A 14,744-nucleotide genomic window follows, 5' to 3' on the forward strand; every position below is an offset into this window, starting at 1 on the left:
CTTTTCATACTGATACAGCAGCAGTGTGAAGGTCTGAGGAAGACTGGAAACACCACTTTTGCTGAGGCTGCTCAGGCTGGTGGGAAGGGTGCAGCTCCCAGTTGCGGCTGTGGAGTAGAACACCATATTCCATAACATGCCTCCTGTGATGCTGACTATTTCAAGCGAAAGGAATCTGAGAAACATCAGAACTAGAAAGTCACTCTCTGACCTTCTCCTGCCTTACTGCCCTGAAGCAGATGATAAAAGAGTTCTCTGACCTGTCTCCCTTGAATGTAGGTCACAAGACCCTCATTTTAGAGGGGTCCTGCTCTAAGTCTGAGGCCAAGAAAACCTGCACAATCAGACTTGGCTAAGTCCCTCCAGTTTATGACTTATAAAATCACGTCCCATTGTCCCCCAATCACATTTTTGCATAACTGCCCATAAAAATGTACCCTTTTCCTAGGGTCCTTCTATATCACATAAAGCTTATATTAAAACGTTTGTCATGCTTTTCTCTGTTATAAGAATTCAGCCATGAACCTTGCAACAGGTGAGGAAAACGTATTATTTTTTTCTTCCATACAGGAATTTATTCAGGAAGAATTCACTTTCCTTGTGCAGGCACTGGGAATTTCTGACCAGAGACATTGCCAAACGATGGCAAGTGGGCATGTCTGTATTATTTTCACTTTAATCAGTTTAATCAGAGTTTAAACTCAGGAGTTGCAGCTTTTTTGGAAGACTGAGAAGTTATGGGCACATGGGACCAAGTGCTCCTGACTGCATGGTCAGGGATGTGAGCAGAGACTACTCTGAACAGCACCTCTGTGCTCACCCACATCAAGGATGGGTCAAATACCCGTGGTCTCTCCAGCATGAAGCAAAGTTAATTTGCCAATTATCATCTTGTGTTTTGTAATTATTGGTAGGATTATCAGGAAAATGAGAAAATTCTCACATCCCCATGGCTATCAAAACTAAAAATAGACCCATAGACTGAGACTTCTAAAACAGGGGACGGCATATTTCTTTGGAAGTGAGGTACCTGGCTACTTTTGAGGACTAGTTCCAAGACTGTTCGTGCGCTACTTGCTGCCCCCTACCCCATACCCAAACCCAAGGGTGCTCAAGTCCCTTATATAAAATGACACACTGGGTCTGGTGGAGTGACTCAAGTGGTAAGAGTGCCTCCCTAGCAAGCGTGAGGCCCTGAGTTCAAATCCCAGTCCTGCCAAAAAAATGTAAAATAAAAATAAAATGACATAGTCTTTGCATGTGGCCTGCACACATCCTCCGTGTGCTTAAGTCATCTCTAGATGACATATAACACTTCATACAATATAAAAGCTAAGTAAATAGTTGTTATACTGTATTGTTTAGAGAACAATGACCCAAAAAATCTGCATTTGTTCAGTACAGAAACAACTTTTTAATCCTTGGTTAATTGAATCTGTACATGCAGGATCTGCAGATATGGAAATTACACTGAATACTGTTTATTCCTATATGGTTAATAGGCAAGGTAAGCCTATAATTAAAGAACAGTGTTATTTTTAAACTCACTTAAGTCATTTACAATTACTGCCTGACTCTTAACAGGTATTTGAGTCTCCTTCCTTGGTGTCAACCTCACATAAGAAAATGTTTTCATGATTCAAAAGGGACCGCTGAGGCACTTAGACCCTCACCATGGCCAGGCTTGGTGAAGCAGGCCTATAATTCTAGCACTTAGGGGACAGACACAGGAGGATCATGAGTTTGAGGCAGCCTGAGGTACATAGAGAGACTCTGTTTTAAAACAATCAAAACTCAAAAAGGAGCATGCACATCAACTAAACACAACATACAGATCTCGTTCAGTACAAGATTCGGACAAACCAATCCTAATAAAACTGTTTTGAGATAAACTGTAGACATTAAAGAATTATTGTTTTTTAGTATGATAGTGGGATTTTTGTTGCATTTTAAAAGCGTTCATTTGTAAAATATACACAATGAATTAATTGCAGGTAAAAAGGCATGATTTGATCTAAAATATCATGATGAATGTGCAATTTTGAAAATTTTCCATATAAATGGTTTAAAACACAGTGTGTACCCTCACACATCTAATAGGCTGAGAGCCCTTTTTTATGCAAAGTGGCATTTGATACTTTTTGTTGTTGCTGTTACCTCTCAATACTGCTACAGATCAACCCTCCTGCTATGTCAGAACTTCTTTCTTAATGCTGCAAAACTTCTAAGTAGCATTATTCATTTAAAACATTGCTAGATTAGCTGGTAGTATTTTTTATTTAAAATATTTATTTTAAATTGTATATCTATATGTAATGCACTTATTTATATTTGAATGTATAATAAATTATAACTTTAGTATTTTGAGTTTCTATCCCTAGTGTTAAGCTGGTATAAGAAAATGTTTCTGTGATCCAGCTATACTCCTTATAGTTGCCTTTCCACATCTGACATAATTCCCTTTTCAGGAGGCACTTAAAAGGATGTTTATTTTACAATGAGCCTATTGATAGTGCCAGAGGTGTTTTATCTCCATTAAGCCTAAGGGTCAAAGTTGCCAGGAGGGGCTTGACTGTTTTGTCCTGGAGCACATTCTTTTTTTTTTTTAACTGGGGCTTGAACTCAGTCCCTCACTTGCTTGCACGTGCTGTACTGATTGAGCCACACCCTCACCCTTTTGGTTTGTTTTTGAGGTAGGATCTCATACTAACTTTGCCCAGGCCGGCTTCAAATGATAATTCTCTTACCAAGTAGTTGGAATTACAAGCATGCAACACTACACCCAGCTCTTGACACGTTCTGTTTTTACATTTTTATTAGCATATATTAGTTGTACTGGGGTGTTTCATTGTGACAGTTATTTATGTGCTTACAGCGTATCTTATTTAGATTTACTTCCTCTGTCATTTTCTCTCATCTGCCCTCCCCCTCTTATTACAATAATTTCAACAGATTTCAATGTTCAATTTTCTTTTTCTCTCTCTTCTTTTTTTTATTCTTTCATTGGTCTGTTTTCATACACATACACAAAGTACATCGGCCATATTCTCCATCCTTTCTTAAAGAGCAAACTCTGTACTATGGAGGCAGAGATTGGGAGGATCATTGTTTGAGACCATTCCGGGCAAAAAGCTACCAAGACTCCATCTCAAGCAATAAGCTGGGTGTGGTGGCATGCACCTCTCATCCCAGGTAGGCAGGAGGCACAAATAGGGTCACTGTCCATGCTGGCCTAGGCAAAAATAAAACAAAAAGGGCAGGGCGGGCATGGCTCAGGTGGTAGAGAACCTGCCTAGCAAGCATGAATTCAGACCCTAGTACCAAAAACAAAGAAAGAAAGAAAAAGAAAAAAAGAGTGGGAGCTTCTGGCTGAGCCCTACAGCATAGTCCAAGGATGTGATCAATCAGTATTGTGGCTCACAAGGGGTCCCACTCCATGGGGACTATAGAGGAGGGACTCAGATTTCCAAAAGACTCATCTTTTAGCCAATCTAACTCCTGAGAAGAGTTTCCTTGAGAATTCCTTGAAGCTAAAACTGTTCTTTCTCCAGGTGTACAAAGCATTGGACACATCTAATATAAATTCCCTTCTGAACAGGCACATGTGCCCAACTTGCCCTTTGCACCTGTCAGTTCCAGTCTTAGCAAAGTTGCACTTAAGTCAGGTGATCTCCATCTTCCTTCCACACCAGAGAAAGCAGAGCTACTGCACTGGCCAAGGGAAGGTGAGCTCTTCATATGATCATATGATCCACCTCAGTTTGAAATTTCTTATTTTATAGCCTCTCCTCTGAGGGACTCTCAGCCCTTGGTTCATAGATGACAGGACAGAACTTCAGCATTTGCATCACATGCATATCTGCCTTCTAGGTGAGTGGGAGGGGTATGTGTGTGGGCGGGTGTAGTGTACATTACTAGCTAGAAGTCCCAGACTGATCCTAAACAAGCTGTTAACTTGACAAGTCTCTTCACACTTCTGGGTCCCCTTTCCGGTATGGATACAAGTGACACATGAATATACCACTGGACAACAGCCAGACCATATTTAAAAACAGAACTTTAAACCAGACTGTAGCAAGCAGTCCAAGAAACCAACTCATTATCTACAGTACCAAGCCCAGGAAGACAAACATTCTCTCTGAGTCATGTTTACAAGTCCAACCACTATCTCTAGCAAACAATGCAGTATGCAAACAACAGCCACTGTGACAATTGATCCAAGATTTGATTAATAACTGACAGCTTCCCTTCCCTGATTTTTATCTCTGATTCTAATTTAGGACCAATCAGAAAAACCAAATTTGTCCAACCAATCACATAGAATGCCCTACCTCTGGTTAGCCCACCTTCTTATTTTTGAATTCTACAAGAATTTACATTTGTTCACCAAATATTCACCAAGAAGCTAATTAGTGCCACTGTGCTAGATGCTAGAAGTGTTTGGTGAGTTTCCAGTCTAGTGAGGGACAATGTAATAAATAAAATAATTACACAAACAGATATAAAATCCCAGCTATTACAAGAAGCAGTGTACCATGCTATGAGATCCTAAATGGATGGCCTCCCCAAGGAGACAAGGGACAATTTCTCTGAAGAAGTGGCACTTACAGTGAGATTTGAAGTGATAAGAATTTACCAAGTGAAGAGAAAAGAATGGTAAGGTCCAGGCCAAAGTATGAGTGAACAAAATCACAGAGAATACAAGGGCTTGGAGGACGGTAAGCCCAGGTGGAGACTACAGAGCAAGGGGACAATGCCAGAGGAAGTCTAAGAGAAAGAGCAACATGCCAGGTCACAAAGGGTCTCGTGGGCGTTGTTAAGGAATTTTGTTTCTATCCAAAACCATCATCAACAGCCATATAATAACCAACAATTACTGAAAGCTAACTATGTATTAGCACACTCCTGTAGGCTTTGGAAATATAGTTATAACATATGTTATTTATTACAAGGCAAAAAGCTAGGTAAGGTAGATAAACCTTGCGCAAGTGGAAGAAAGTAGACAGAGAAGTGTAAAATTTGGGAGGTAAAAAAGGACTTGGCAATGAATAGGATGTAGAAGGTAAGGTAGGGGAGATTTCAAAGATGACTGAAAGTTTTGGCTTTTGGGGTGGATAGATGATATTCCTCACTAGGATAATGACCAGCAGAGGGGCACACACTGCAGAGGTCTGAACCCGAAGGATTTGAGGCACCCGGAAGATACATAAAGAAGTAAGCTGGCTGTTGTAGGCTGAACAGTTCCCCCAGTGATGTCCACATTGTATCCCTGAATCCTGTGACTCCATAGATGTGATTAAGTTAGAAGCCTTAAAGGATATTCCTGGATTACTGAAGTGGGCCCTATATAATCACATAAGATCTTAAAAGCAGAGAACTCTTCTTAAGTATGACACAAGAGCACAAGAAACCAAAAAAAAATTGGTTAAATGGACTTAAAAATTAAAGCTCTTGAACATCCTAACTCTACTATGAAACTGAAATAATTCTTCACAGAGAAAATACTTGCAAATCACAGATATGAGAGAAGGACCCACTATGCTGAATACATAAAGAACTCTTATACCTCGATAAGAAAAAAGACAAAAATCTAATGAAAAATCAAGCAAATGTCTTGAATAGACATTTTCCAAAGAAGATAGTCAGGAAGCACATGACAGATGCTCACTCTCATTAATCATTAGAGAAATGTAAATTAAAACCATAATGATACACCACTTCATGTCTACAATGAGATGTCATGAACATGGCTATAATCTAAATAAATAAATAAATAAAAACAACAGGTGCTGGTGAGGGTGTGGAGAAACTGCAGCCCACACACATTGGTGGCAGGAATGGAAAACGAGTTGCCAGGAGCACAGTTTGACAGTTTCTTACAACCTCAAACATGGAGCTACCACATGACTCAGAAGTCTCAAAAGAATTGTAAGCTTGTGCTCACACAAAAATCTGCATAAATGTTCATAGTAGCATTAGTCACTAGAACTAAATGTGTGAACTATCCACATGTCCATACACCAATAAACTTAAATATGGCACACTCGGGCAGTACAATATTGTTCAGTCACAAACAAAGGAAGACGTACTGATACGTGATATAATATGGATGAACCTTGAAAACATGCTGAATGAAAGAAGCCAGACACAAAAGATGTCATTTATATAGAATGCCCGAAACAGGCGAACCCATAGAGTAGTGGTTGCTGGGGAACAGGTAAAGGGGAGGCTGGGAAGTGACTTCTAGCAGGTGCTCGGTTTCTTTTGGAGTGGTAGAAATGTTCTGGAGCTCCATAATGCTGACAATTGTGCAATACTGTGAATACACTGAAAACCACTGTCCATGAAAATGCTGAATTTTATGTTATGTGAATTTTATTGCAATAAAAAATGGTGAAAAAAAAAAGGAATGAAAAGAAAAGCAGAGAACTTTCCCCAACTGCAATTATAAAAAACAAAGCTAGGTGGGTGCTGGTGGCTCATGCCTGTAATCCTAGCTACTCAGGAGGTACAGATCAGGAAGATTGAAGTTTAAAGCCAGCCTGGGCAAATAGTTCACAAGGCATTATCTCAAAAATACCCAACACAAAAAAGGGTTGACATAGTGGCTCAAGTGGTAGAGAGCCTGCCTAGCAAGCATGAGGTCCTGAATTCAAACCCCCAGTATTGCAAAAAAAAAGAAAAAAAAAAAAGAATAGAGGAGAAACCAGAGACCTGACATATGGTTGCAGGTTTGGGAAGATGAGGGTAACCTGAGGAAGAATGCAGGTGGCCTTAAGGAATTGAGAGAGGCTTCTACTCACAGTCATCAAGAAAAAGGACCTCAATCCTACAGTCACACAGAACCAGATTCTACCAACTACCTGGATTTGATTGGAAATGGGTTCATCCTTGACATCCCAAATGGAACGCTGCCTTGCTGAGACTAAGCAAAGGACCACCTCTCGCCCATTGTTTCCACTCTTCTAAATGACAGAAGTGTGAGACAATAAACATCTGTGTGAGTCCCTCTTTGTGGTACCTGGTTATGACAGCAATATAAAATGAATTCATTGATACAGGGGAGGGTCTGACTGGGCGTGCCATGTGTGCATCATTTTCATAGGAGCTAACCATGCCTTGCACATGGGCAGGAGTGCTAGGAAGAGGGAAGGAACAGAAGGCTGAAGGAGCCTTGGACTGAGTATGGGGATTGCTTCATTTCATGGCCCTACAGAAGCCACTAGGGGAAACGAGAGGAGGAGCCACAAGACACAAGGAAGAAGAGGAAAGTGAGTTAGGGTTGTTGGTCGCACCTGTTCTTAGTCTCAGCTACTGGAATCCACTCTAGCTAATTTCAATAAAAGAGATTTGAACTGGTGGAGTGGCTCAAGGAGTAGAGTGTCTGCCCAGTAAGCACAAGGACCTGAGCTCAAATCCCAGTACCACCAAAAAATTGTAAATAAAAGAGATTTATTGAAAGTCACTAACAGCTTGTAGGACTGGTAGGAAAGACAAGGAAACAGATGCCAGGATGAACCTCCATGAGTTACTCCCAAAGGGACACTGCCTTTGCCATCGTCAAGGAGCACAGCTACTAGCCTGGGCCCTTCCTGTCTACACAGCAGTGCAGTACTGCAAAACAGATGCCTACAGCCACCTCTCTACCCCTGGTCTGTCGCAGGTGACACTGAGACATCTGGAAACAGTATCAGGGGAATATGGAAAATGTTTTGAGCTTCCTCCCCTTTGCCAGAAAGGCATGTGAGGAGGGGAACACAGTCAATATTAAATGAGCCACAGAGCTGGAGGGTGTGGCTAGGTAAGCAGTGTGGACAATGCTGAAAACTGAAAACATCTCTGGAGTTTGGTGATCCCAGCAGAGCCAGACAAAGCCGAACCAAGCATTCACAGAATGGGAGTGCAAGCAAATAGAAAAGGAAGACAGCAAGCGTAAGTCAAGTATTTTGAAAGATTTGGCTGTAAGAAGATGGAGGGAGAGAGGGTGGCAGCTGCGAAGGGGTGGAAGAGGTGCGTGAGGACAGCTGAGTCGTTTTCTCTTCCTGTCTTTTGACTTGGATTGGTTTGGTTTCCAGATATTTAAAAACAAACGAGAAACTCCTTTGAGAAGAAGGGGTTAGATATAAAAGACAGCTATTTCCAGGAAAGAAAAGGGTGACCAATAGTGTGAGGTTTCTGAGAAATGAGGGGTGAGGGCGAGTCACCAGAGCACAGGGGAAGTAGAGTCCTGCCTTAGAGGGAGGTGGGCCCTTCCTGGAGGAAGTGCGAGGAGGAGGTAAAGTTGGCTCACAGATTCGGGAGGAGAAAGACCAGGGTACATCCATCTGTGGCTTCTATTTTCTCCATGACGTGGGAAGCTCAGTCATCTGCTGAAAGGGAAGAGGAGGAGGAGGAGTAGGTGTCTGAGACTGAGGGGAAGTGACATTTGCAATGCTCATCTGCAGAGTGAGAGAGTGAGGTGACCAGAGAGACACAACGGGCAGCGCTTGACTGTGCTGGCCTCCGGAGCTCTATGGAACCGAGGCATGGTGGAACCAGTGGACACTGGTGGGGAATTCTTCTTGAGCAAAGGAAGAATATGTGTGTATGTAGTTCTGGTCTCACTGATGATTAGTTTGGCCACATGGCTAAAACAAAGACAAAAAGAGCTAGAATTAGGGCATTTACTCTGTGAAAGCCTAGCTGGTTGGAGAGGCAGAAAGGAAAGGAGAGAAGTGAAAGGTGGGAGGAGCAGAGGCCATGACACTAGGAGGGCAGGTGATTTTACAGAGAGTAAGCAAGCTGCAGGAGACAGTTGTGCTCAGAATGCTTCTGCTGATTTAGGGACTTCAATATTTTTGAATGACTGCTATATCTCAGGCTCTGTGACAGACTGAAAGATAAACAAGCCCAGTGAAAGTCTAATCATGATAAGGACGTGCGTGTCAACAGGAGTCAGCAAGGGCCTTGGCAAGTTTTGTATTTGTTATTTTGCATCTATGTACATGCTTCAGGGCCCACGACACTTGGCTACACCCATGGGTTCCTCCCAAGGCCCTGGGTGAGGACATGCACGTGAGAAAGCCCAGAGCTGCAGCTTGCTTAGTATCACAGTAGCTCTTTCTCTTCAAGCCTTCACTGGGCAATACCCAGTGACATACTATTAAGAGGTGGAGCCTTTTGGGAGATGATTCAGTCATGAGAACTCCATCTTCAGGAATGGATTAATGGTCTTATGAATGATGTTAAAGGGAACCCCCCCCTTCCCTTTCTGCCTTCCTACCATATGAGGAAATAGCAAAAGGCACCATCCTGAAGAGAAAAAGAAGCCCTCATTGGACACAGAAACTGCCTTGCCTTGATCTTGGACTTCGAGACCCCAGAACCATGAGAAATAAATTTCTGTTCTTATAAATTTGCCTCAGGACAGACTAAGATGGTGGCCAAAAAATTCCAAGTACCTTTTCTGTCCTTTTAGAAATTCTTACTGTCCCAGTAAGCAGTGACTCATTCCAACTTAGTGACACAGAAACCAGGGAGCAGTATTTTGTCTAGATCTTGAATAATTCATGGATATTGCTTGTGGAGAAGGAAGGGGAAAAAACTGCATGTAGAAGGAAGAATGACCAAAGCCCAAGAGTCGGTGGTCGGCAACCCCAAGGGAGGTCTTGTGCCCAGCACGGCTCTTACTGGGAACTATCATGATGGAACTGCCTGGAATTTGGGACAAGATGTGGAGCCCCTTGAACAGTAGGCCAGGGAAAGTTTAGTATTTTAAATTAATCATCTGCACATTTTTTCCAAATTGAATTTAAAATTAGGGAATTTACTCATTGAAATACCAATTTTGCAACTGTAGAGTACATTCCTATAAAAGCTTAAATTTTATGCTTTTTACCTGGGTAAATTTATTTGAATGACAGTAAGAAATCAAAAGAAAAAATTTCTTAGGTATCCATCTATCTATTGTGAAACTGTATGTATGGCCAGAGATGGGGGTGAGATCTGTGTCAGTGTATGTGAATATGGTATGTGTCTGAGTCTATTGTGATTTGTGTCTATCTGTGCATATATGCAGTGTGTGTGAGTGGTGTAAAGGTGTATGCCTGTGTTGTAGGTGTATGGTGTTTATCTGTGTCTCTATGTGTGGTATGCTTATATGTTGCATCTGTGTATGTGTGTGTCTTTGTCTATCTTTGCCTGTAATGGGCAATGTCTGTGTGTGTCTATTCATGTGTAAGATGTGCACATGCATGGTGTCTGTGTCTGTATGTGAATGTCTGTGTGTTGTATGTGCATGTGTGTATAGTGCACATGCATTTGCATGTGTGTGTGAGATCTGCATGTATGTGGCATTTGTGTCTGTGTGTGTCTGTGTGTATGAATGTGTGTGGCAGCTGTGGAAAGGTCTCCTTCACGTTTCCAAGTGCAGGACAATGACAGAGCAGGGACATGGCTGCCATGCTCTGAAGCCCACGGCGGTGCTTGCCCCCAGGACCCACTGCTTCAGCTCTGCTGCGGGCTCATGATGGAGCACAGCAGGACACTAAGCCAGGCCCTTCCTGGGAGTCCATGGGTAACTTTAGTTCAGGGATTTGGCACCAGAACCCGACCTTCCCTGAGCACCACATGCAGTGTGGAGGCTGCCTCTAATCTCCTCCTTCCTTCTTCACTGTGGCAGGCATGCCTCATCCTCTGGTGGCTCTTCCTTTCTCCCCCAGGTCCTCTCCTCTCAAGAGCCTTTCCCTAATAAATTTCTTGCACTACTAATCCTGTCGTGGCATCTGCTTCTTGGAGAGCTCCTGGGCAGGGATGGTTTGAGAAAACAAGCAGGAAGCTGGGGATTTAGAACTTTCCTATCCACTTTCCTGTAGGTGAAGAGTGGCCATCTTGGTTGTGGAGCAGTAAGAGTTCCTCAAGGAAACCAGTGGCAAGAATGATGTTCCAAGTGCCCAGAGGCAGGCATTTTAAGAACACAGGTGGAGTGGGGGCCTTTAAAGCAGCAGAGAGCTGAGCCACTAAGCTGCTTTTGTGCTGAGAGGCAGAGGAAGAAGAGCAGAAACCTTTTAGTGCAGGGCTCTGGGCCTGCTTCCAGAGGGGCCTGTATCTGCAGGCACAGAGCAGATGCAGGCTCAAAGCCTAATTGTTAAAATCATGGGCCCCTGAGGGGCTTACATGCTCAGCAAAGGCAGATCTGTGCAAAGGTCAGGGTCCTGTGGGGGAATCTGGAAAATGTGGAGCAGAGGTGTATAGATGTTTGCCCTGAGGATACTGGCTACAACGTCCCTTGGATCCTTTGGTTGGCAGAGCCTCTGCCTTCCCTAGTAAGGTCTAATATTTCTACTAAGCTGCCAGATGTACTGTCCCCTTGCCCTCCCATACACAGTAAAGCAACTGAGGTCCCTGAGGGCTGCCCCTGTCTTTCAGGATGCACATTAGTAAAAACTTGAGCCCCCTGCTCCTGAACCTGACTGCCAGCCAATGGACTTGCTTACTCAGCAAATCCACCAGCTTGCTCATGGAGGCTTACCTCATGACCCCGCCTCCTGTGCTCTCCACTTCAGATCCATTATGTCTTGACCTTGCCCAGTCTCATCCATGTCTTGCCTGGCAAGTCATTCCTTAAAATCACCCAGGTCACTACACTTCCCATATATCCTTGTCTAAGTCCTCTGTTTTAACATAAAGGAGAATGATGGAGGGGGTGAATTCAACTATGATATATTCTAAGAACTTTTATAAATGTCACAATGTATCCCCAGTACAACAATAACATGGTAATAAAAAATAAGTAACTAATTAATTAATTAATAAGGAAAAAGAAAGACTCTTCTCTCTGATCACTGTAGGTTTCCTGGTGGTTTCTTTGGAAAGATAACAATCCACACAAAATAAACATGGATAATAGCAATATAAATTTAACATACTAAACTTTTCTTACTGTGATGTTAACCCATGATTTTTTTTAGTTTATTCGTCTGTGATGTATCTGATCCTAGTCAGTTCCAAACTATTCCCTTTCTGAACAAAGAAAATGTAAGAAACATAGAGAAGCGAATATCAGTCTGAGAATGGAATCTAATTAGGAAATAGACAAATGAACCATCTTCACATTTCAGGTTCAAGGAAATAACAATTGCCTCATACAAGGGAAGAAATAATGGCTCTTATTACTCCTGTAAGAGTTCCTAATTGACTCTCCCCTGCTGACTTTACTTAAAACTTTGTATACTTTGCATTTACTCAGTTGATTAAGATTTATCTTGATTCATTAATGGTTAACTTTGGGCTGGCCCTTCCCGGTTTTGAAATTGCTGCCACATCTGTAATGCACATGTTGAGACATGAAAAATAGCATCTAGTGCACCTGGGCTATTTGGACGCTTAAAGGAAAGATCAGATTTGATAGGAATGTCTGTTTTAATGGATGCAGACTTTGGTCCCTTTAACAAGAGTGTTCACTGTCCAAGTTGGTCATTTGGGAATCATAATTACTCTAGCAAATAAAGAAAGCAAAAGGAACAAAAGATTTATGTATTTGTTGTTATTCTTGATCAGTTTTTAAATGCATTTTATTGGCTTAAAAGTATGTTTATAACATAATAGGTGTTAAAAGAAACAGACATAGTGCCCGGTGCTGGTTGCTCACACCTGTAATCCTAGCTACTCAGGAGGCAGAGATCAAGAGACTTGTGGTTCGAAGCCAGCCCAGGGAAATAGTTCTGTGAGACTCTATCTTGCAAAGACTCATCACAAACAAGGGCTGGCAGAATGGCTCGAGGTATAGGCCTTGAATTCACACCCCAGTAATTCAAAATAAAAAAAGAGAGGAAAAGAAGCAGACATAGTTTTTCACACATACTGCTTCTGTCTTAAACACAAATTCTGAACAAATAAATGCAAATTCTACACAAATTCCACTCCCTTAAAACCGTCAAAGGTTCACAAATCTGGGTTCGTCTTCTTGGTTTCTGCTATACCTTGGGTATTGGTTGAGTGTGCTCCAGGATTTATGTTCAGGAAGCTGGGTTCCCAATGTGGCAGTGTTGAGAGGTCATGGAACGTTTAAGAGGTGCAGCCAGAGAGAGACAGAAGCGTTCAGGGTTTTGGGAACACTGCCCTTGGAAGAGATTAGCATAGTTCTGTGGGGCCCTGAGTTAGTGTATAAGTCTGATCTTCTCCCTCCCCTCTCATGCACTCCCACCATGATGCTGTCCATCATGACTTGATGTGATGCAGACAGGGGGACATCACAAGAACTGGCACCACGCAGTTCTTTTAGCCTCAAAAACTATAAGATAAACCTCTTTTCCTTTTCTTTCTTTTTTTTTGGTGTAGTAGAGTTTGAACTCAGGCCTTTGTATACAAGGCCAGCACTCTACCACTGGAGTCATTTCCCAGCTTTTGTTAGCTTTAGTTTTAGTTTTAGTTTTTTTTGGATAGGGTCTTGTGATTTTGTTCAGGACTGGTCTTGGACTACAATTGTCCTATCTGTACTTTCTGTGAAGCTGGGAATACAGATGTGGTCCACCACACCTAACTTATTTATTGAGATGAGATCTCGCTAACTTTTTTTTCCCCCAGGATGGTCTTGCATCATGGTCCTCCTGATCTCTACCTCCTGAGTAGCTGGGATTACAGACATGCACCACTACACCTGGACATAAATCTCCTTTCTTTACAAAGTATCCAGTCTCAGGTATTTTACTATAGCAATGAAAAACAGACTAATACAGTCTCTACCATAATTTCCAGTCTTGTCATTATTTCTAATAAGAACTCTGTGACGGACTGGTGCAGTGGCTCATGCCTGCTTAGCAAGCACAAGGCCCTGAGTTCAAATCCTAGTGCTGCCAATAAAAAAATGGAGATGTCTTTGAGCTGGGCACCAGTGACTCTCACTTGTAATCCTGGCTACTCAAGAGGTAGAGATCAGGTTTGAAGCCAGCCCTAGGCAAATAGTTTGTGAGACCCTGTCTTGAAAATAACCGACACAAAACAGGACTGGCAGAATGGTTCAAGTGGTAGAGCACCTACCTAGCAAGCAAGAGAGTTCAAACCCCATTACTGCATAAAATAATTTAAAAAAAGAAGTATGAGAGTATCTTCCATTCATTACCCAATGACTCCATCCCAGAGAGTCTGTAATCTAGTTATTTGGTCGTGGCTGTTAGTACACACAAGATGACAACTACAGTTCAACAGAGTCAGTGGTCAATGTCACATCAGCAGCCAGTCAATACTGACTGGGTCCAAAGAGTAGTTTCTAATTCTTTACTTGCCTCTTCCTTACTGAACCAAGATTTTCTGGCAAGTATTTCATCTGTAACTAAATACTTAAGTTTACTCAGGGTTGTTCCCATTCTGAAAACACCAGTTGATCATTGTACTGTCTTAATCAAAATCTTCTACTGACTGTTGATAAAAGTCCAAAGTCTGTAAGTTGAAATATGAGGTTTTCTAAAAGGAAACTGAATGTACTTAAGAGTATGACCGTCCCTCTTGCTTCCCTCCTCAAACAACACCTGCTGGTCAGCTGCTGTACCTCAGCCCATGGATGGCCTGCTCTCCTCAGCTCCAGTGCCTGTCTGCACTGGATTCCTCTGGACTTCCTGTGTAACCAGCAATAATGTGATGCGCCCCTTCACACATATAAATAGTCCATAGGTATTTGGCTTCTGCTCTCTTCTGGTCTTTGAGCTGGGATTCTGCATTGTAATCACTTCCGCCCTCAGACCTCTCAGCAGAGGACTTTGCCAGTAGTG

This window comes from Castor canadensis, chromosome 4, assembly GCF_047511655.1.
Source record: "Castor canadensis chromosome 4, mCasCan1.hap1v2, whole genome shotgun sequence".
In the NCBI taxonomy this organism is placed as follows: domain Eukaryota; kingdom Metazoa; phylum Chordata; class Mammalia; order Rodentia; family Castoridae; genus Castor; species Castor canadensis.